General features: G+C 44.1%; 1 long non-coding RNA gene and 1 other non-coding gene across 2 annotated transcripts in view; both read left to right on the top strand.

Annotated features, from left to right (window-relative positions):
• LOC140484578 (uncharacterized) overlaps positions 1 to 24,850 on the top strand; it is a 191,103-nt gene that overhangs the window by 16,553 nt on the left and 149,700 nt on the right. The window lies entirely within an intron of this gene.
• Positions 3,528 to 3,739, top strand: LOC140484772 (small nucleolar RNA U3). Its single transcript, XR_011962326.1, has one exon. It is a non-coding gene; the product is annotated as a small nucleolar RNA U3 (small nucleolar RNA).

The following is a 24,850-nucleotide window of genomic DNA, read 5'->3' as shown; positions in this document are numbered from 1 at the left end:
CTTTTGAATGTTGTAATTGAGTCCACTTCCAACTGGCTGATAAAGGACCGAAAGCTAATGCTTCCAAACAAACCTGTTGGACTATAACCTGGTGTTGTGTGATTTTTAACTTGGTCCATCCCAGTCCAACACTGGCTCCTCCGAATCATGTTCACCATTTCAAACAGCTCGTTGGAAGCGCCCTTAGCACACTGTTGTCAGATGAGTCGGTAGCATTATAACCATCGCAACCTCGCCACTGTCCACACACAAGGTGATGCCCTGTCTTGAATGAATCACCAATGCAGGAGTACTCATTGTGGCTCAGCCTCTTTGCCAAGATGAGTCCACTTTCCTGCAGGATTGGATGGGATGGGATGTCATATGGCAATCTTAGACAAATTCAGCAAATCCCGGTATAGTACTTCCTCCTACTATTCCATTGGATTTGCGATTGCGATCGTGGGAATGGTTTTGTTGACTTCCACACAATCTAAAGAATGGTGTCACCTGAATTCAGCACATCATGATTTCTTTGGATACTGTTAAACTTGGGATACCATGGCAACAGCATCACCCAGCAGAAACCCACCTTGCAATCATGTCTTGAAACTGGAATATTACAGCCCAGCTTTGGAGCTAATTCCTTCTGGATGTAGGTTTGCTTGCTGAGCTGGAAGGTTCAGTTTCAAACCATGAAACCGAACCTACATCCAGAACCTCAACCTGAACTACAAATCTTCTCAAAATTCGATAGTTCCTTCTACCATGCCAAGTCAGGAGTTTTGAAGAAGGGTCACCAGACCTAAAACTTTAATTTCTTTTCACAGATGCTGCCAGACCTGCTGAGATTTTCCAGCAACTTCTGCTTTTGTTTCTGATTTACAGCATCCACAGTTTTTTTTTTCGATTTTTATTAAGATAAAGAGTATACTGATCACACCCTGCAACCACTACATTCATGTGGCTGCCTGGCGATCAGAAATTTTGTGAAGTCATCTGTCCCAAGGATTTCTTGGAGGTGGAACATGTCAGAGCCAATCTTTGTTCAAGTTTTCTTCCATTGATGTGGTTGATAACTTCGGCATTTCTCACAAGATCCCACTATCTTCTCCAGATTTCTGGTTCCCAGCCAATAGACCATCACTCTGGCAAAATGTCTCATATGTTTAAGCTCTGAATGCTCTTGATTTAAATTGATTTGACTATTAGAATGCAGAGCCTATGGACATGCACCCCTCCCATCCCATTTAATTGTGATCTCTCAAGATTTACCATGTTTATCTCAATGCGGCCCGAAATGGGGTATATGTTTGGTTGATTCCAATACTGTGTCTGGAAAATTTTATACCACAGGAAGTGATTGAGGCTCCAGTGAGATGAGATTGGTCTTAATATCAAGGTCACATTTGACCAAATGTGACATCAAGGAGTCCCAGCAAAACTAGAGTCGAAGGGAATTGGAGGAAAACTGGTTTGAGGTTGCCCATCAGCAAAAAGGAACATATTTGTGGTTGTCAAAGGTCAGTCATGTCAGTTCGAAGCCTTGTCTGCAGAAGTTCGTCATGCCCAAATGCAACAAGGCCTGGGCAATATCCAGGTTTGGGCTGAAAGCGGCAAGGATGTGCCAGGGAATGACCATCTCCAACAAGTGAGAATCTAAATATGTCTCTTGACACCCAAAAACATTCCCATCATTTAAGCTGGGATGTGAGCATCTGTGGCCGGGTCTGCATATGTTGTCCATCGGTAATTGTCAGAGTCAGCCACATTATGGGTCTCTAGGCACATATGGAAGGAAGGTCTTATGAGGAAAGGCTGAGGGACTTGAGGCTGTTTTCATCAGAGAAGAAGTTGAGAGGTGACTTCATTGAGACGTATAAGATAGATTGGACAGTGAGAACCTTTTTCCTCGGATGGTGATGGCGAGCAGGAGAGGACATAGCTTTAAATTGAGGGGTGATAGATTTAGGACAGACGTCAGAGGTAGTTTCTTTACTCAGAGAGTAGTAGGGGATGTGGAATGCACTGTCTGCAATAGTAGTAGACTCGTCAATTTTAAGGTCATTGAATAAACATATGGATGAAAATGGAATAGTGTAGGACAGATGGGCTTCAGATTGGTTCCACAGGTCGGTGCAACATCGAGGGCCAAAGGGAATGTTATATGTTCTATGTTCCATATAAGCTCGATCAGGTAAGGATGGCAAATTTCCCTCCCTGAGAGTCATTAGTGAACCAGCTGAGTTTTTGCAACAATCAACAGTGGTTACATGGACACCACATAATTCAATATTTTAATTTTATATTGAATTGAAGTTTTGCTTTCTGCCATGGTGGCACTCAAGCCCATACTCTTAAGTCATTAGCCTGAGGTTCTGCATTATTAATTCAGTGACATTTTAACTACAACACTGCTCCTGGTATTGTTAGCTCCTCCATGGCCAATATTCTGGGGGATACCCTTGACCAGAAACTTAACTGGACCAGCCATATTAGTACGGTAAAATATTGGGAATTCTTCAGTGTGTAATCCATCTCCTTAGTCCCCAAAGCTGGTTCACCATCAACAAGACACAAGTCAGGGGTGAGAGTGAATGTTGCCCAGTTTCCTGGTTGAGGTCCAACAGTGCTCAAGAAGGTTGACAGTATCCAGGGCAAAACACCTATCCATCACCTTGATTGACACCTATCCATCACCTTGAACATTGACTCCATGCAATATTAACACACAGTGTCAGAAATGTGTACCATCTACAAGATGCTCAGCACCAATTCACCAATGGTCCATCTAAGCCACACAAACCTTAATTTTTTTTGTTCACTTACAGGACATGGGTGTCACCGGATGGATGGTCTTTTATTGCCCACCTATAATTGTCTTTAAAAAGGGGTGGTAAGCTGTCTTCTTGAGCTATTGCAGTCCATAAGCTGTAGGGCCACCCATAATACTGTGAGGGAGGATGCCCAAGGAATTTTACAGTCCAGGAACATGATATATTCCCAGCTCAGGATGGTGTGTGAAGTCAAGAGGAACTTGCAGGTGGTGATGTTCCCTGGAATCTGCTGCCCTGTCCTTCAGGGGAAATATTTCAGTCTTAGAAGGTGCTTTTCAAGGAGCCTCTATGGGTTGCTCCTGTGCATCTTGTAGATGGCACATTCTGCTGATACAGTCTATCAGTGGTGCAAAGCGTGAATCTTTACGGTGGGGGTTGGGCTGCCAGTTAACTGTAGTACTTTGCCCTGAACGATGTCAAGCTAAACAACTGGAGAGTATTCCATCACGCTCCCGACTTTAGTAATGGTGGATCAGGCTTTGTTGATTCCTTTCTGCGGTACAGTCTGTTCAGTTTCTGCTGTTTCAATATTACATGGAACATTCCAGAAATAATTCCAGGGGGCTGCCGGGGAGGTAGATTTTCCATTTAAATGATAGGGTTCGTTACTCTCTGCAGTTTTGTGCATCTACGGTAGCTCTTGGAATGGATCACCCACGGATACCCAGTGCGGGGGACATCCATATTCCTAACCTCTGACCTGCTCCTGTAACCATTATACTCTTAGGGATCATTTCTATAGTTTTTGACTTAAGAAATGGGTTCTAAAGTATCCCGTCTCACCAACCATGAGGACAATTTATAGTGCCTTCTTCTGAGCATGAAGTTGATTAAAAGAGTTGCTTTGTTTGCAAGTGATTTTAACCATTGATAATCATTCCCTTCTTTAGCGAAGTAGAGGAAGAAAACGCATTCTGAGTGGTTGTTTTTTCCCTTAATAAGGACAGACAGTGAGCATGGGGCGATATTCAAAGAGTGGCTCAATGGTTAGCACTGCTGCCTCATAGCACTAGGGACCCGGGTTCGATTCCAGCCTCAGGTGACTGTCTGTGTGGAGTTTGCACATCCTCCCCATGGGTTTCCTCTGGGTGCTCCAGTTTCCTCCCACAGTCCAAAGATGTACAGGCTAGGCGAATTGACCATGCTAAATTGCCTATAGTGTTCAGGGATGTGTAGGTTAGGGGCATTAGTCAGAGAAAATGTAAAGTAATAGGGTAGGGGAATGGAGGAGGATCAGTGTGGATTTGTTGGGTCAAATGGCCTGTTCCATACTGTAGGGATTCTATGAATTATATTTGTATGGCTGGACCAGTTGAATTGCTGGTCAATGGTAATCCCCAGAATGTTGACAGTGGGTGACTCAATGATGGTAATATTATTGAATGTCAAGTGATGGTGGTTAGATTCTGTATCTTAGGAGATGTATATTGCCTGGCACTTGTGTGTCATGAATATTGGGACCATATTATCTTTCCTTCACTAGTGCTGGGCCATAATTCTGGAATTCTGCTCTGCATAACACTGAGTCACCTACAGCAGAGAGATACATCACCTTCTCAATGGAAAATAGGGTTGGATAATAAGTGATGGTCCAGACAGTTAGCAATGCCTATATTTTGACAATTAATAAAATAAAACAGTCAGGAATTGCAATCCATATTCTAATCAGTCACACTATGAAAACATTTTTTCCTCATGAATCTGTTGCATCTTTTGCCAGTTACCTTAAATCTGTGACTCTCACTCCTAATCTGTCCATCAAAGCGAACAATGTTTCCCTCTCTACTCTATCCAAAGCCTTGGTGGTTTTGAAACCACTGGAACCACTGCATGTTACCTGAGACACTCGATGGCTGGTTGATATGTTTACAGGAGGTTTAACCTGAATGGTGGCACTGTTCTGTATAATCCAGGTGATTCCTCCAGGCTACCAGTGCTGGCGTTTTCCCAGTTGATGTAACCCTCAAGTTAAATAAAAACATTTTCCTTCCTGAAGAATTAGTGATCAGGTTGGCTCTTATCAGAACATCCTGGATGGGAGAGGATCTATTTCAGCAATAAAACCTTGTCTGTGTACATACCTATTGTGCTTTGAAGAATGGGTCAACATTGTAATAATGACACGAAAGGTAAGGCTGACCTCTCATTTTATTCTGATACAGATTTGAGTCATTGTTGCGTAAATTATTATCATTTTTGTGACATTCTATCCATCAAATGGGAAAGGACATAATAGGTTTTGGGTACAATCCAAGTGAGATCCTTATTCAGTTCTCATGTTTGAGTTTGCATTTACGAACGGCACTTAAAAACCTTGGCAAATGGTTCCTTCCAATTCTGAGACACAGAATAAGGTGTGAACCACTGTGTGCAGAGTCCAATTTATCCCCACAAGAGCTAAGCCTTCCAACTGGCCCTTGCTGGGGTTAGTAAAGTGGGGGCCATTCACCAAACCAACGAGGCTGGTCTGATAAAGTGAGAGGGAACATTTTAACCAGCTGACCAAAAAAAAAAGCAAAGAACCGTGGGTGCTGAAAATCAAAAATTAAATGAGGAATTGTTGAAAAAACTCAGCAGGTCAGGCAGCATCTGTGGGGAGAGAAACAGCATTCTTAAGAAGAGTCACTGGACGTGAAACATTGACTCTGGTTTCTGTGATGTGTCTGCTTAAGATCCATCTTCGATTCCTCCTTCTCCCCCCAACTCTGGCCCTGTGTTCCCAAGCCATTTTGTGCCCACATGCCACCTCTTCACGATTTGGTGTGTGAAGTTACCAGCTCTTGGCCAACAACCTCTGCTTCAACGTTCCTCCGCCCAACACAGAGCTGAGCTTGCCAATCAAGGTGGCTTCCAGAAAGGGCTCCAGTTGAAAAGAAACCGCACATCTCTTCGAGTCTGGGGCTTCAGGTTTTCCTGGTCAGAATGCCTCCTTTCTGCTCAGAAAGCCTGATATTTGGGGCCAAATATCAACATTGTAATAATGACACGAAAGGTAAGGCTGACCTCTTATTTTATTCTGATACACCTTTGAGTCATTATTGCTTAAATTATTATCATTTTTGTGACATTCTATCCTTCAATGGGAAAGGACATAATAGGTGAGTAAGACAAAGACATCCAGGAAATGACACACAAATAGAAGAATAATAAGGTATCAATAGGCATGATGTGAGACAGGGAGTGAGATTTAGATAATGCTGGGTATTAAATTTGGCTTGGGAGCTTCTGTTGTTTGGATGTAAGGATGTTATTTAGGACCATGTACCTAAGAATATAAGAGATAGGAGCAGCAGTCGGCCATTCAGCCCCTCAAACCTGCTCCATCACTTAATACAATCATGGCTGATCTCATCTCAGCCTCAACTCCACTTGCCTGCCCAGTCTCAATAACCTTTCAACCCATTACTAATTAAAATCCTGTCTATCTCCTCATTAACTTAATTCTGTGCCCTGGCATCCACTCCCTTCTGGGGGCGTGGAACCCACTGATTCACATCCCTTTGAGGGAAAAAGTTTGTCCTAATCTCTGTTTTAAATCTGCAGCCCGTTATGACCTTCTTATTTTAGAATGCCCCTTCATGAGATAACATCTTCTCTACATTAATTTTGTCAATCCCTTTGATCATCCTATGGATATCAATTCGATCTCCTCTCATCCTTTTAACCTCTAGAGAGTTTAGGCCTAAACTACTCAATGTGGAAATATTGTGTCCACTTCTGGTTGACCAGTTATAGGAAGGATATTATCAAGTTGAAGAGATTTACCAGGATGTTGCTGGGAATAGAAGGTTCAAGTTATGAAGAAAGGTTGGATAGGCTGGGACTTTTGTCACTGGTGCGTAGGAGGTTGACAGAGGACTTGATCGAATTTTATAAAATAATGATGCATATATATTGAGTTGGTTGTAGTTGTCTTTTCCCTAAGGTGGCTAATTTCAAGACTAGGGGACACATTTTTAAGGTGGATAGAGAGAGATTTAAAAAGGACATAAGAGGCAAATTTTTTTACACAGAGTGAGGTTCATGTGTGGAATTAATTTCCTGAGAAAAAAGGGGACGTGGGCATAATTACAGCATTTAAAATACAGTTGGATGGATATATGAATAGGAAAAAATTGGAGGGATATGGGCCGGGAGCAGGCAGGTGGGACTCGTTTAGTTTGGGATTATATTTGGCACGGACTGGTTGAATTGAATGGTCTGTTTCTGTGCTGTATGACTCTATGACTATGAGGCAAGTCTTTCATCTCTGGAATTAATCTAGTGAATTTAATTGATGCACAGTGATCACAGCACACACCTTTCTGCGCATTATGACTTCTTGATGTGTCTGTGTCCAAATGCAGCAAGACCTGGCTAGAGAAGTAGCAGGTTACATTCACACCACATGTGTACCAGGCAATGAACCAGCTCCAACAAGACAGAATCTAACCTTCGCCTCTGTCATTCAATGACATTCCCTTTGCTGAATCCCTCCCACTCTCCTCCTAGGGAGGAACATGAATAAAAGATGAGTCTTCTAAGGTAACTGCTAATAACACAGTTTTAAATCATAAAAAAATGGGACCAAGAAATTAGGAGAGTGCGGCAAAACCAGTTCCTTGCTTAATTTTTTGCTTTGCAGTTTCTGAGCGTTAGAAATATTTCAGTACCAAGTCCTTGCTGAGCTGTGTAAAGCTTTTAAATCTGCTGGTGTGACCAGAGATCCCAACTTACATGCTATGAACATGCAAAGTGCTCCCAGCGCCTGTTCTCAGCTGCAGCTACCATGGAGTCACCCAGTGCAGAACAAAAGGTCATGTCGGCTGGTGTTAGTGACCCCCCCCCCACTTTCCCCCGGTTCCTGCCACTGGTGAGCTGGGTTAACCATTGTTCCCTCAGTACTGACCTGTCCATAGGCTTTTGAGTGGCTCAAGCCTCTGAATCAAAGGCAGGAGCTTGATATTCCCAATAGACCATTTGCATACCAATGCCCCTGAAAGAGCAATGTTTTGCGATCCCTACCCTCACTGCCTTCTGCGCAGAAATTGGACCAACAAAGCACACTGTCCTCAGTGGGCACTTGTAGACTGCGCATTCAAGGACCCACTGAAGGAGATAAGTTAGATAATCTCAACTGAGATCATCTCAATCTCGGGACAACTTGTTTCTGATGGACACTCTCCTTTTTTAAGACTTTGTTTAAACCCTTCTGTTTGTCTTAGCTTGGCTGTGTTGCACTTGAACACGGACAGCTTCAGTATCTGAGGAACAGTTCTGAACATTGTGCACTCATCGGTGAACATCCCCACTCCTGACCTTGTGATGGAGGGAAGATCACTGATGAAGCATTGAAGATGGTTGGGCCTAGGACACTACCCTGAGGAACTCCAGCAGAGATGTCCTGGAGCTGAGATAATTGACCTCTAACAACCATGACCATCTTCCTGCATGCCAGGTATACCTCCAACCAGTGTATAGTTTCCCCCCTGATTCCCATGGATTCCAAATTTGCCTGAGCTTCTTGATGCCATATCAAGGCCAATCACTCTCATTTCTCCTCTGGCAGTGCTCCATACTTTTTCAGACATAAGGTTCCCACCTTTAGCTTCCTCTGTGCTTTGAGAAACCTCTGGTGTGCTAATGTTTGACTGTGGTCAAAGGACCCCATCAGAGCAAAGGTGTTTGAGCTGGAGCTTCTCTGAGTGGAGATCATTGATGGTGGGGTTTATGGGCATGAAGAGTTTCTTGGTGAAGTTTGTTGATTCTAGTCAGAGAATGGGGGAATGGAGAATGCATTAGTTGAAATTAATCTGTGTTCTTGTCTTTGTGCATCTGCCATCAGGACAGTGAATGTAACGTGATGATTACATTCCTGTAATCCATACTGCAACCAATTCAGAATGTACAACTCAAAATGTTCAAGACAATGGGCCTAGAGGAGGAGAGTGGGACTAGTGAAGGCAGTCGGGTACTTTGGTGGTGCAGCTTCAATGCGTCAAAGGGCCTCTTCTGTCCTCTATGTTTCTAACCGTTCCCTTCGTGGAATCCTTACAGTGTGGAAGTAGGCCATTCAGCCCATCAAGTCCACACTGACTCTCCGAAGAGTCTACTGCCACATGCTCTCCCCCCCCCGCCCCCCGCCACCTATCATATCTCTGTAACCCCTGCATATCCCTGCACACTACAGGTAATTTAGCAAGGCCAATCCATCTAACCTACACATCTTGGGATTGTGGGAGGAAACCGGAGCACCCAGACACAGGGCGAATGTGCAAACTCCACACAGACAGTTATCTGAGGCTGGAATTGAACCTGGCGCTGTGAGGCAGCTGTGCTAACCATTGAGCCACTGTGTTGCCCATTTGACCGTATATTGGTACCAAATTGCTTTCGATGACTACCACCAGGCTGTCTGAACGTCAGACACTGTTAGCATTCAGATGTTTTTTTCCTGGAGGCCTAATAGTTTCAATTTCACCCCCAGAATGGACATCTGAGGGATTTTGGTGACCCACCTTGTCAGAGAGAGTGAAATTATTGATCAAGAATACATTCACTGTTTCTCTGAGGAAGTCTTCTTTCCTGGAGTTGATTTTTGGCACTTTGCTCTCACCTGTCCCTATTTCTCAGTATTAAGGAGCTTTGTATCGATTGCATGATACGAGCCACTCAACATGAACAACCTACTCCAGATAAGGCCTGCAGACTCCAGCACAGTCTTTCACATAAAGACTTGAGCTCCTAACACAACTCAGTCATGAACCAGTGACTCCTTTTGTTTTCCTGTACCAGGAATTCTCCAAATTGGATAAATCCAGCCACTAGTCCACATCGATATCTCCATTTCAATCATCACCATTATCTTCAATCTGTCTTGATTCCTTGAATGAAGAGCTCATGCAATATTGCTATCTTCCCTTGTCCAGGAAATATCATCAAACGTTTCTTGAAAGTACAGGAATAATTTTCACTCTTCCCAAACGTTGCCAGCTGGACTTGTTAGTGTGAAAAGCTGGGAGTCCTATATGAACCATATCTCTGTGCTTTTATCTCTCTCATGGGACAAGTTCACGTCCTCACATTTCGTTGTGCAAACATTGCAACTGTAATGACACAGAGATAGAAAGCCAAACCAAAACTGCTACATTCTCCCTGAATTCGCATGGTGAAATTAGAACATACAAATTGTCTCAATTGTTCCTAACCAGACTTTATGTGTGACAGATCTTAGACACCATGTTTATAGCTTAAACAAAAAGTAACAATTGCAGAATTTGAGCAGAACCTAGGTAATAACAAGGCAATCTTCCAATCATCCAATCTGCTTTGATCAGAAATCCCCCACTTACACACTGACAGACGGATACATTTTTTAAAAAATGGAAGAACTTCAATTTTCCAGTTTGATAAGTATTTCAATGAGGAATACAAGGCCTTCCTGAGATCCTTGGGCGGTGGGTACTGTTACAGGCACAAAGTACTGAATATCTTGCTTGAATTCTGAAGTTATTAGCGAAAGCAAACTGGAGAAATTGAGACTCTGGTCAATAAAAAGAAGAAAGCATATGTCACGTATCGACGACTGGAATTGAGTGAATCCCTGGAGGAATATTAATGCAGTAGGATTATACTTAAGAGGGAAATCAGGAAGGCAGAAAGGGGACAAAATATCTTTGGCAAATAGCATTAAGGAGAATCAAAAGAGAAAAGAGTAACTAGGAAGAGAATAGGACCCATAAATATCAACGTGACCGTTGTAGAACTGCAGGAGATGGGTAAGAGATACTAAATGAATATTTTGCATCAGTATTTACTGTAGAGAAGGAAATAGAAACTAAACTTGGGGAACGTGGGGAAATAAATAGCGATGTCATAAAAAAGAGTTCATATTACAGAAATTGAGGTGCTGGAGGTCTTGAAATGCATAAAGGTGGATAGATCCCGGTGTTTTCCAGAACTTTGTGGGAAGCTAGGGAAGTGAGTGCTGGGCCCCTTGCTGAGAGATTTGGATCATTGATAGCCAAGGGTGAGGTGCCAGAAGACTGGAGGTTGGCTAACGTAGTGCCATTTTTAAAAAAAGATGGTAAAGAAATGACAGGGAACTGCAGACTGGTGAGACTTATGTTAGTGGTGGGTATGTTGTTGGAGAGGATTCTGAGGGACAGGATTTACATGCATTTAGAATGGCAAGGATTGATTAGAGATACTCAGCATGGCTTTGTGCGTGGGAAATCATGTCTCACTAACTTGATTGAGTTTTTTGAGGAAGTGTCAAAGAAGATTGATGAAAGCAGAGCAGTAGACATTGTTTGTATGGACTTAAGCAAAGCGTTCAACCATGTTCCACATAGTAAACTGGTTAGTGAGGTTAGATTGGCTGGGATCCAGGGGGAGCTAGTCAATTAGATACAAAATTGGCTTGAAGGTAGAAGACAGAGTATGGTGGTAGACTGTTTCATTTTGGACTGGAGGCCTGCGACCAGCAGTGTGCCATGAGGATTGTTCTGGATCCACAGTTTTTTGTTATTTATGCAAAAGATTTGGATCTAAATATAGGAGGCACGGCCAGTAGGTTTGCAGATGACTCCAAAAGTGGACAGTGAAGAAGATTACCTCAGAGCAGATCAGGATCTTGATCAGATGGGCCAAGGGGCTAAGGAGTGGCAGATGGACTTTAATTTCGATAAACGTGGGATGTTGCATTTTGGAAAGGCAAATCAGAGCAGGTTTTCTGCACTTAATGGTAGAGCTCTGGGGAGTGTTGCTGAACAGAGAGACCACGGAGTATAGGTTCATTGTTCCTTGAAAGTGGAGTCACAGGTGGAAGAAAGCATTTGGTACGCTTGCCTTCATTGGTCAGAGCATTGAGTCCAGGAGTTGGGAGGTCATGTTGTGACTGTACAGGACACGGTGAGGCCACTTTTAGAATACTGTGTACAATCCCAGTTGCCCTGCTATCAGAACGATGCTGTAAAACGTGAAAGGGATCAGAAAAGATTTACAAGGATGTTGCCAGGGTTGGAGGGTTTGAGCTACAGGAAGATGTTGAGTAGGGTGGGGCTGCTTTTCTGCAGTGTCAGACTCTGAGGGGTAACCTTACAGAGGTTTATAAAATAATTAGGGTAAGGTAAATAGCCAAGGTTGGACTAGTCCAAAACTGGAGGGCATGGGCGTAAGGTGAGAGGGGAAAGATTTAAAAAGGATTCGAGGGTAGCCTTCCCATGCAGAGGGTGGGGTGTGTATGAAATAAGCTGTCAGAGGAAATGGTGGAGACAAGAAGAATTACAACATTGAAAAGACATCTGGATGGGCATTTGAATAGGAAGGATTAGAGAGATATGGGCCAAATGCTGGCAATTAAAAAAAGGCTAGATTGGGATGTCTATTTGGTTCAGACAGGTTGGACAGGAAGGTCTGTTTCTGTGTTGTATGACTCTATAGCTACAGCAGTCCTCTAGAGACTACTTATTTCTTACAGACTGAGATTCTTTTCTCAGAACATTCAACAAATTGATAACTGGAGAGAAATTAGAGAGCAAAACCACCAGTCTGGAATGTTTCTTGCCCAATACCCAGGCGGCAACAGTTCATTCCTCATTTCCTGCTTCTTTTTTCAACTGTCTCTGTGATAGGCTAGCCTGCAGCGGCCCACCCTGATTGCTAATTCAACATCCAACGAGCTGCCAGTCCTGAGCCTATCAACCAGTATTGACTAACCTGCATTATCTTTCCAGGCCAGTTCCCAAGAGCAAACATGTCTTTTGTTCTCTTCTCTCTTTTTTTTCAAAAAGGCTGCTGTTCAAAGTTCATTTCCCAACTACAACGCTTTGTTTCAAACCAAAAATGAGAAAAATAAAAGAAAAATAATGTTGGTCTGAACACAATACAGGTACATTTTGTACTCTTCAGGATAGGGGATGTCTGTCATACGCTGACACCTCAGCAGTTGAAATGGAATGACCTGCCAACCTAAAGCAGACAGCTTAAATTACAGAGTCGGATTCATTTTCAGCTATAGATGTGTATGAAGATATAAATATAATACAGAGACTAACAATGCACAATTCACAAAGCCTAATAAAGATAAAATCTAATGTTCTTGGATTTCTGTTCAGGATGTTTATTAGGCTGGTCATGAAAGAAAATCTTTTTTTGTGAGTTGATATTGAGTCAGGATGACTCTGACGACTGGCAAGGGTGGAATTGCCCTAGATTTCCTTTCCTTGATGCTCCAAATTAACATCAGACATTGGATGACACATAAGATAGGAAGGAGGGGATGCTGGGGTCTGTATTCTACCTGGCTAAACCAGCTGATATTGGTTCCAACTTGTACGTTTCTCCCATCTTCACCAAATTTCACTGTTCAAAGGTATTTGTTTCCTTTTCCACACCCTGTTCCAATCAGATTTATTTTTCTCTGCTTACGTCTCAAAGAAAAACGTGCATTCGAAAAGAGTTTGCATTTACACTACCTCACAATGGCCTAAACGCTTCACCACCAATTAAATACAAAAGGACAGTCGCTGATGTAATGGAGGGAAACACAATAGCCCATCAGCGACTGACAATATGTGATTTTGACTGAGAGTGTAATTTTGACTGGATCACTAGATCCTGAGAACCCCGCAGCAGCAAAGCAGCCAATGCTGATGTGTCGTCTAGTGCTCTATTCCTGTAGCCATGTTATTTTTTTTCCATTTTAAAAGGCTCTATTCTGGAAGCCTCTGTCACTATCCCTGCAGACAGTGCACTCCAGATTGCAACAGCTTGCTGCATTCAAACTACACTCCTCAGCCTCTCTCGTGCTGCCAACTCAACTTGGACATGTTCCTGGTTCCATCACATGACCTTGTGTCTCCAATGGTCCTGCACATTTCCATCATTACAAACGAAGGAAGGAATCAGATACAATTAAAGCCGCACCATTTTCTTGTCTCCTTTTTTCAGCGTCTCCAGTTTTCTTCCAACATCTGTCTGGAATCGGACCCGAGAACTGAGTCACCAATTCGTAGAGATTCCAGGGCAATACTCAAGAGTTAGAAAGCCCCATCCTAATCTCCTCTCATTCCTCTTCAGAGTTATATCCAATGGAAACAGTCTCTCCTTATTTGCTATGTTAAAATTCCCTTAATAATTTCTGTTGCAGAGAGAATAACTTCTCCAGTCTCGAAACCTCTCATCTCTCGGATAATTCAAACTAATGCTCAAGCAAAGTCTGTTCACACCCTGGGCAGCATTCAGAAAGCACGCTGCCCAGAATTGAACATAACTGGGTTCTCATTGCTTATTTGTAAAGGCCTTATCGTAACTTCCTCCCTTCAGTACTCTATGCTTCTATTTATAAGATTCGGGATTGCCAATGCGTCCAATGGGTTTATTTGGAAGCACTAACTTTCGGAACACTACTCCTTCACCAGGTTTTCGCGGCTGTACCAACTTGTCCTGTAACCCTCTCAGATTTGTACATGAATTTCACACCCCCACTCATTTCTGTATCTGCATCCCCTTTAAAATTGTACCATTTAATTTTCTCTTCTTCAGCATCTCTGGATGACACCATCATTCACTTCCTGTCACTTGAAGAATGATTCCCCGCTACACATTAATTTCTGTGCCTTAGTCAGTTCTGGAGCCACATCCTGTTTATGAGGTAGAACTACCCCACTGCTCTTTGAACACCAAAAGGGGAACTTTCAATTCCTCTTTGAAATTAAACCTCAGTTTAACATCTCAGGGGTCATGTTTAGGCAGGGGTGTGGGGGAGAGGGGGCAGGGATCTATGTGGAGGGGCTAGGGGTCTCTGGAGGGGGGTTACATACATATGTGTGTGTGTGTGTGTGTGTGTGTCAGGGAGGGGAAGGACTGTGTGGGAGAGTGTGGATGTGTGTCAGGGAGGGGAAGGACTGTGTGGGAGAGAGTGGATGTGCGTGCTTGTGTGTGTGTTTGTGTGTGTGTGTGTGTCTGTGTGTGTGTGTCAGGGACGGGCAGGACTGTTTGGGAGAGATTGGATGCGTGTGTGTGTTTGTGTGTGTGTGTGTGTCAGGGATGGGCAGGTGTGTGTGAGAGAGAGTGGATGTGTGTGTGTGTGTGTGTGTGTGTGTGTCAGGGAGAGACAGGACTGTGTGGAAGAGAGTGGATGTGTGTGTGTTTGTGTGTGTGTGTGTATGAAGGAGGGACAGGACTGTGTGGGAGAGAGTGGATGTGCGTGTGTGTTTGTGTGTTTGTGTGTGTGTGTGTATGTCAGGGAGGGACAGGACTGTGTGGAAGAGAGTGGATGTGTGTGTGTGTGTGTCAGGAGGCACAGGACTGTGTGGGAGATAGTGGATGTGCGTGTTTGTGTGTGTGTGTGCGTGTGTATGTGTCAGGGAGGGACAGGACTGTGTGGGAGAGAGTGGATGTGCGTGTTTGTGTGTGTTTGCATGTGCGTGTCAGAGAAGGACAGGACTGTGTGGGAGAGAGTGGATGTGTGTGTGTGGGTGTGTCAGGGATGGGCAGCTGTGTGTGTGAGAGAGAGTGGATGTGTGTGTTTGCGTGTGTGTGTGTGTGTGTCAAGGAGGGACAGGTCTGTGTGGGAGAGAGTGAATGTGCGTGTGTGTTTGTGTGTATGTGTGTGTGTGTGTGTGAAAGAGGGACAGGACTGTGTGGGAGAGAGTGGATGTTAATGTGTGTGTGTGTATGTGTGTGTGTGTGTCAGGGAGGGACAGGACTGTGTGGAAGAGAGTGGATGTGGTATTTGTGTGTGTTTGTGTGTGTGTGTGTGTGTGTGTCAGGGAGGGACAGGACTGTGTGGGAGAGAGTGGATGCGCGTGTGTGTGTGTCAGGGAGGGGCAGGTGTGTGTGTGTGTGTGTGTGTGTGTGTGTGTGTGTGTGTATGTCAGGGCGGGACAGGACTGTGTGTGAGAGAAATGGATGTGTGTGTGTGTGTGTGTGTGTCAGGGAGGGGCAGGTGTGTGTGAGAGAGAGTGCATGTGTTTGTGTGTGTCAGGGAGGGGCTGGAGTGTTGGGGGGTGCAGAGCGAGTCTGAGTGGAGTTGGCATGTGTCCTTCACTGTTGCTGAGTATGAATTACAAAAAAAATGTAGGTCAACTGATGAATAACTGACCATTTCATACATCCAAACAGATTGCGAATGATGATTTCTTCCTTACAACATCCATCTGCTGACTAGTTTACATGGAAAGGTATTTTGGCTGAACACCTGAAAATTCACTCTGAGGAGGAGGAGGAGCCCAAGTTCCATTGGGAAATCATTCCTGTTGTAGGGAATCAGATGTTTCCATGAAAATCCCTGGATGCTCTGAACAGAGACATAAATACCAGCAGAGTTGTGGAAAATTCTTCAGAACAGCTCAGAGAATGAGCCAATTGGATGAAAAGGTGGATAGCTGGAAGCTGTTCCCATTAGCTGAAGGATTTGGTGTAGGTTAGGGTAAATTGTCCAAGCTCAATTGCCCATAGGGTTCAAGGATGTGTTGGTTCGGTGTATTAGTCAGGGGTAATAGGGGATATGGGTCTGGGTGGGTTACTGTTTGCAGGGTGGGTGTGGCCTTATTGGGCCAAATGTCCTGTTTCCACACTATAGGGATTCTATGAAGTGGCTGTGGATGTAAGATTAAATGCTCAGATTTTTTTGTTTAAGAGAGTTGGAGACATTTCTCCACACAGTGAGTTACGAAGCTGGGTTCTCATTCCCGTGGTTAGTGATAGTATCAGCGTCCGTGTTCAATATTAGATTGTAGAGGTGGATGAAAAGGGAGAAAGCTCTGGATCAGCTGCTTGTTTGGAAACCTGGTGCAGGTACAGTGAACTGAACACATCACAGCAGTTCTGTGATCCTTTGATGAAGGAAAATGGTGTAGTGGAACGTAAGAGGAAGATGATCAGGGCTGTTCAGTTACGTGGAGGTTAAATGCTGACATGGCTCCAACTGTGTTGAGGGTGTAGTGCTGGAAAAGCACAGCAGGTCAGGCAGCATCCGAGACAACATCCTGATGAAGGGCTTAAGCCCAAAATGCCGACTCTCCTGCATCGCGGATGCTAATCCAGCACCCCACTCTCGTATCTGATCTCCAACATCTGCAGTCCTCACTCTTTCATAGGGGCTCAAACTGTCTTATAACTCCTCCTTATTGCTGTGTGATGTGGTACTGCCTGTCTGCAATCTCAGTGACTTCTTGGTTTGTAAGGAGCAGGGGCTTGGGAAGGGTGGGTTTGCACCATCTACTGAGTGTATACCTCACAACTCCTGAACCTACTGTCTGCTAAAGCAGACATGACTGGGAACGCTTAACATAAGAAATAGCAGCAGGAGTAGGCCGTATGTTCATCTGCGCCTGCTGTGCCATTCAATAAGGTATAGGGAGGGGCTGAACAGGCTGGGGCTGTGTTCCCTGGAGCGTCGGAGGCTGAGGGGTCACCTTATAGATGTTTATAAAATCATGAGGGGCATGGATAAGGTTTTTTCCCAGGCTAGGCAAGTCCAAAACTAGAGGCATGGGTTTAAGGTGATAGGGAAAAGATATAAAAGGGACCCAAGGGGCAACGTTTTCACACAGAAGGTGGTGTGTGTGTGTGTGTGTGTGTGGAATGAGCTGCCAGAGGAAATGGTGGACACCGATACAAATACAACATTTAAGCTGGATAAGTCCTTGAATAGGAAGGGTTTAAGAGGTAGATTTAGACTCCTCCACAAGGAGAACCATGCTCCCAGTATATAACCTACCTCAGAATCTTGTTGTTCACTTGGATCCACCATTATGTCCGATGCACCAGGTTGTATCCACTAGGCTAGTAGTCTACCCCACCGCGCCAGTTAGAATCATAGGGGCAGTATGGTGACTCAATGGTTAGCAGTGCTGCCTCATGGTGCCAGGGACTTGCGTTCGATTCCACCTTGGGCGACCATCTGTGTGGAGTTTGCACAGTCTCCCCGTGTCTGTGCGGGCTTCCTCTAGGTGCTCTGGTTTCTTCCCACAGTCCAAAGATGTGCGAGTTGGGTGGATTGGCTGTGCTGAATTGCTGGTAGTGTCCAGGGATATGTATATTAGGTGGATTAGCTATGGGAAATGCAGGGTTCCAGGCATAGTGTAGGGGGGTTTGGTCTGGATGGGCTGCTTTTTGGAGAGTCATTGTGGACTCACAGGCTGCATGGCCTACTTCCACACTGTGGGGATTCAATGATAATCATAGAATCCAGAACAGGCCCTTCAGCCCAGTAAGTCTGTACCACAAAAACTATTAACTGCACTAATTACTCTTTCCTGGACTAGGCCCTTGGCCTTAAATATTATGACACTTCAAGTGCTCATCCAAGAGCTTTTTAATGGCTGTGAGGCTACTCACCTCGACTCTCCCAACCTTCGTGCCCCCCTCACCCCAGGAATTAACTGCCCCCAACACTACAACGTTCTGGGTGAAAAACATTTTCTTCAACTCACTTCTCAGCCACCTGTCTTCAAAAGTGTGTCCCCTTGTTCTTGACCCTTGGAGTGAGGGGAACAGCTGATTTCTATCTGCCCTGCCAATGCCCCTCATAATCTTATACTCCTCTATCAGAGAGTCGTAGAATCATACAGCACGGAAACAGACCTTTTGGTCCAACCAGTCCATGCCAAGCATAATTCCAAACTAAACCAGTCCCACTTGCCTCTGTTTGGTCCATATCCCTCCAAACCTTTCCTATTCATGAACTTATCCAAATGTCTTTTAAACGTAACTGTACCTGCATCCACCACTTCCTCGGGCAGTTCATTCCAGACATGAACCACTCCCTGTGTAAAAACAGTTGGGCCACGTGTCCTCTTTAAGACCCTCCATTTCCAGGTAACATCCTGGTGAATCTTTTCTGAACCCTCTCCAATTTAATAATATCCTTCCTATAACAAGGTGACCAGAACTGCACACTGTACTCTAGAACAGGCCTCTGTAGGGTCCTCCCTCGACCTTCTGTGCTCAATAGAAAACAAGCTGACAAATAAGAAGAGATCTATTGTTATATGAAGGATTGATTTATTGAAAGCTGAGAGTGTTAATATTGTCAATGACCATGGGGAAATGGCAGATATGCTGAATAATTACTTTGCTTTAGTATCCAAGCGAATCCCAAAGAAATTAACCGAGGATCAGGGTCAGGGTCTAAATAAAATGACCTTAAGTGAATCATCAGTAATGGGGAAAATAATAGAACTGAAGAGTGACAAATCCCCAGGTTTCCATCTATAGCTGCTAAAGGAGGTAGGAGAGTGCACTGTCGAGACCCTACCCATCGTCTTTCAGCATTTCCTGGATTCATGGGTGGTACCTCTGGGTTGGAAATTTGCACATGTCACTCTGCTCTTTGACTAGGTGGACAGAGGGAAGACACAGAATTACACATCAGTTAGCCTGCCAGCTCTGTGTGGGGAAATTGCTGGGGTCTATAATCAAGGACATGGTAACTGATCACCCTCAAAAATGTCAGTTAATCAGGGAGAATCAGCATGGATTCCGGAAGCATAGGTCAGCCCTGAGAAACCGCATGCAGTTTTTTTTCTGAAGAGGTGACCAAGTGGCTGGACTGAGGTAAGTTGATGGATGCTATTTCAATGGCTTTTGATAAAGACCCAGCCAAGAGACCGTCAGCTAAAGTGGAAGCCCACGAAATTGAAGGCAAATAACTGATGTGGATAAGAAATTGGATTAGATTACAGTGTGGAAACAGATCCTTCGGCCCAACAAGTCCACACCAACCAGCCGAAGCGCAACCCACCCATACCCCTAACCTAACACTACAGGCAATTTAGCATGGCCAATTCACCTGACCTGCACATCTTTGGACTGTGGGAGGAAACCAGAGCACCCGGAGGAAACCCACGCAGACACGGGGAGAAGGTGCAAACTCCACACAGTCAGTCGCCTGAGGCAGGAATTGAATAGGTCTCTGGCGCTGTGAGGCAGCAGTGCTAACCACTGTGCCACCGTGCCAGTTGGAATGATGGGTAAGTACTCAAATTGGCAGGATGTCACTAGTGGTAACCTGCAAGGATCTGTGTCAGTGCCTCAATTATTCACAATATTCATTAACAATTTGTATAATAGCATAAAAAGTCATACATCCAAACTTGCTGATGACAAAATTTTGGGCATCATTGTGGACAGTGTTCAGGACAGCAGTGAGTTATAACAGGATATTCCAGATTAGGTGAATAGGCAAAGCTGGTACAGATGGATTTTAATATAAGCAAGTCCATTTTAAATCAATAAAGGATAGATCAGGTTATTTTTTAAAATGCACTAAGTTAAATGCTGTGGACGTCCAATGAGATTTGGGGATTCAGGTAAATAGTTCTTTGAAATGCCACAAACAGGTGCAGCAAATAGTCAAGAAGACAAATGGGAGTGGTGGCCTTCTTATTTAAAAGGCTGGAGTATAGGAATGCAAATGTTATGCTGCAGTTACACAAAATTCTAGTTAGACCTCACTTTGAGTGCTATGAGCAGATCTGGACAGCAAACTTGAGGAAGGATACTTTGGCACTGCAGGGTGTTCAGTGCAGGTTTACAAGGACGGTACCTAGTCATCAGGGTTTGAGCTATGAGGAGAGATGAGACAAAGTAGGCTCTTTATTCTCTAGAATTTAGAAGGTTAAGGCAAGATCTAATTCGGATCTTCAGGATAGTCACAGGGAAACAGTGTTCGAAACATAAAGTATTTCCACTTGTTAAAGAATCTACAACTGGGGGCACAGGCTAAGAATTAGGACCAGGCCATTTAGGAGTCATCCTATAGCACAGAGACAGGTCCTTTGGCCCAAACTGGTCCGTGCTGAGCAAAATGTCCATCCACACTAACCCCATTTCCCTGCACTTGGCCCTTCTAAACCTTTCCTATTCATGTATTCGTCCAAATAATTTTAAAATGTTGTTAATGTACCAGCCTCAACCACTTCCGCTGGCAGCTCATTCCATATGCATACCATCCTCTGTATAAAAAATGTTGACCACCAGGTTCCCTTTTATTCTTTCCCCTCTCACCTTAAACTGATGTCCTCTAATCCTCGATTCCCCAACCCTGGGAAAAAGATCGAGTGCATTCACCCTATCCATGCCTGTTATGATCTTACACACCTCTATAAGATCCCCCCTCAGTCTCTTACACTCTAAAGAAGAAAAGTCCTAGCTTGTCCAACCTCTCCCTATAATTCAGACCCTTGAGTCATGGCAACATCCTTATGTATTTCTTCTGCACTCTTTCCAGTTTAATAACATCCTTCCTATAACAAGGTGACCAAAACTGAAGACAATGCTCCAAGTGCAGCCTCACCAATGTCCTGCATTTCTCAACATAACTTCCCAACTTCTATACTCAATGCCCTGACTGCTGATGGCCAATGTGCCAAAAGCCCTGTCTACCTGTGACTCCACTTTCAGAGAACTGTACACTTAAACTCCAAAGTTCGTCTGCTCCACTACACTCCTTAAGGTCCGACCATTCACCATGAAACTCCTACCTTGATTTGACTTTCCAGAATGCAAGACCTCACGCTTATCCATATTAAACTCCATTTGCCATTTCTCAGCCCACTTCCCCAGCTGATCAAGGTCTTCACTGTCCACGATACCACCTATTTTAGTGTCACCTGCAAACTTACTAACTATGCCATGTACATTCTCATCCAAATCATTGGTATAGATAACAAACAGCAATGGGCCCAGCACCAACACCTGAGGCACGCCACTAGTCATAGGCCTCCAGTCCAAAAAACATCCTTCCACTATTACCCTCTGCTTCCTGATTAGCAAGTTTTCAGATGACACTAAGATTGGTGGAGTAGCAGATAGTGAAGGGGACGGTCAGAGAATACAGCAGAGTATTGGAGGTTTGGGCAGAGAAATGGCAGATGGAGTTCAATCCGGGCAAATGTGAGGTGATGCGTTTTGGAAGATCCAACTTAAGAGCGAACTATACAGTAAATGGAAAAGTCCTGGGGAAAATTGATGTACAGAGAGATCTGGGTGTTCGGGTCCATTGTACCCTGAAGGTGGCAACACAGGTCGATAGAGTGGTCAAGAAGGCAATTGGCATGCTTTCCTTCATCAGGTGGGGTATTGAGTACAAGAGTTGGCAGATCATGTTACAGTGGTATAAGACTTTGGTTCGGCCACATTTGGAATACTGCATACAGTTCTGATCACCGCAAAAGGATGTGGATGCTTTAGAGAGGGTGCAGAGGAGGTTCACCAAGATGTTGTCTGGTATGGAGGGTGTTAGCTATGAAGAGAAGGTCAGTAGATTAGGATTATTTTCATTAGAAAGGTGGAGGTTGAGGGGGGACCTGATTGAGATCTACAAAATCATGGGAGGTATGAACAGAGTGGATAGCAAGAAGCTTTTTCCCAAAGTGGGGGACTCAATTACTGGGGGTCATGAGTTGAAGGTGGGAGAGGAAAGGTTTCAGGGAGATATGTGTGGAAGGTTCTTTACGCAGAGAGTGGTACATATCTGGAACGCATTTCCAATGGAGGTGGTAGAGGCGGGCACGATAGCGTCACTTAAGATGTACCTAGACAGACACATGATTGAGCAGGGAGCAGAGGGATACAGATCCTTAGAAAATAGGTGGTAGGTTTAGGTGGAGGATCTGGATCGGCTGAGGCTTGGAGGGCCGAAGGGCCTGTTCGTGCTGTGTAGGGAATCTAATCTACTGTTAAAGAAGGGGTGGCACTGTGGCTCAGTGGTTAGCACTGCTGCCTCACAGCGCCAGGGTCCCAGGTTTGATTCCAGCCTCGGATGACTGTCAGTGTGGAGCTTGCACATTCTCCCCGTGTCTGCGTGGGTTCCACCAGGTACTCTGGTTTCCTCCCACATTCCAAAGGTTTGCAGGCCAGGTGAATTGGTTATGCTAAATTGTCTATAGTTGTTAGGAGCATTAGTTAGAGGGGGGTGGGTTACTCTTTGGAGGGTCGGTGTGGACTTGGGTTGAAGGTTGAAGGGCCTTACCCACACTGTAGGGAATCTAATCATATTCTGACAAGCATTCCTCTCTCCCTGTCGTGTACCCACTGTACCATGTTGCTTTCCTTTGGTGTTTTACCCAAAGTACCATGTCGTGTTTTTTAGATTAGATTAGATTACTTACAGTGTGGAAACAGGCCCTTCAGCCCGACAAGTCCACACCACCCCGCCGAAGCGTAACCCACCCATACCCCTACATCTACATCTACATTTACCCCTTACCTAACACTATGGGCAATTTAGCATGGCCAATTCACCTGGCCTGCACATCTTTGGACTGTGGGAGGAAACCGGAGCACCCGGAGGAAACCCACGCAGACATGGGGAGAACGTGCAAACTCCACACAGTCAGTCGCCTGAGGCGGGAATTGAACCCGGGTCTCAGGTGCTGTGAGGCAGCAGTGCTAACCACTGTGCCACCGTGCCGCCCCGTGTTCTCATTGTATTTTACCCATTGTGCCATGCTGTGTTCTCTTGATGATATTTTAAACTGTACCATTTTTTGTTCTCTTGTTATTTTACCCAAAGCACCATGTTATGTTCTTCTGATAATATTTTACCCAATGTAACATGTTGTATCCTCGTGGTATTTTACCCACTGTACTATGTTGTGTTCCATTTGCATTTAACCCACTGTATTATTACTACATGGTGGTGTACCCTTCTGTTAATTAACCCAGGCACCCAGAAAAGCTCACCTCACCTCCTAATCTGTTAAAATGTGAGTGACAGAGAAGTCCCAAATTCCACAATTTAAAGACAATAATATCAATTTTTTAACTCTATAAACAACATCTAAGCACTAAGCTACTCTAACTCTAAGCACCTCTGCTTTCTCTTAACTGCTTATTACCTGCCTCCAACTCTATAACAATATACTGTTCCAATAAAACAATTATTAAAATTACTTCAACTTAATTTCAAAACCACACAGCGGCTGTCATCTTCGGTGTATGTCACCTTTCAGCTGAAGATCTCCCTGGGTCATTGTTTTTCTTTTTTCTGTGATGATGTTCCACATAAAAAAATACTTTTGATAGAGAGTGTTTCCTAATTTCTTGGATCTGGATCAGCAACCTACTCAGATATCCATTTCACAGCCAAATGTTACATATTTTCAATTTTCCAGTACAGTCTGAAACTGCTAGTTAGTCCTATGACAGGTCTTAGTGCAGAACAGCTTTCATTCTCTCTTAAAGGTACAGTACATGCCTGCAACTTCATAACACCTTTCCCATTGAGAAAAAATGAACGATCAAAATGAAAAGATGGCTTCTTTTCTTTTCTAATTCTTAATCTCATTAACAATGAAATACATTAGACATTAATCTAAGTTCATATTAATTTCTACACACAAACGTATATATAAAATTGGAATCTGTTCAATCTTATCTCTATGTTTCCTTTAAATCTGCAATAACGCATCTGCTACCACATTTTTACAATCCGCAACATGTACAATTTGTAAATTAAAAAGTCTGCAACATAAGAATCCAACAAAATAGTCTCACGTTTCTGTCTTTAAATCATTCCAAGCATGTGAGAGGATTGTGGTCCATGTACACAACGGTCTCTGACACATTGTTCATCACATAGACATTAAAATGTTGTAAGGCCAGTATCAAACTCAATAATTCTTTTTTTGATGGTAGGGTATTTTCTTGGTGGGTGTTGGAGTTTCTTTGAAAAGTATCCAATTTTCTGTTCAATGCCATCATCGTCTTCCTGCAGCTCCAACTCCTGTATCCAAGCATCGATTGCAACTTTGAAGGATTTAAAAAAGGTTTGGTGTAGCTAAAAGTGGAGCGGTGGTTAATACTGCTTTTAAATTCTCAAATGCCTCCTGGCACTGTTCTGTCTGCTGAAATTTTGTATTCTTCTTCAGTAAATCGGGCAGCACGGTGGCACAGTGGTTAGCACTGCTGCCTCACAGTGCCAGAGACCTGGGTTCAAGTCCCGCCTCAGGCGACCGACTGTGTGGAGTTTGCACGTTCTCCCCGTGTCTGCGTGGGTTTCCTCCGGGTGCTCCGGTTTCCTCCCACAGTCCAAAGATGTG

The sequence above is a fragment of the Chiloscyllium punctatum genome, chromosome 13, assembly GCF_047496795.1.
Source record: "Chiloscyllium punctatum isolate Juve2018m chromosome 13, sChiPun1.3, whole genome shotgun sequence".
In the NCBI taxonomy this organism is placed as follows: Eukaryota; Metazoa; Chordata; class Chondrichthyes; order Orectolobiformes; family Hemiscylliidae; genus Chiloscyllium; species Chiloscyllium punctatum.
Note: the sequence above shows the minus strand (reverse complement) of the source record. Positions and strands in the feature narration are given on the sequence as shown.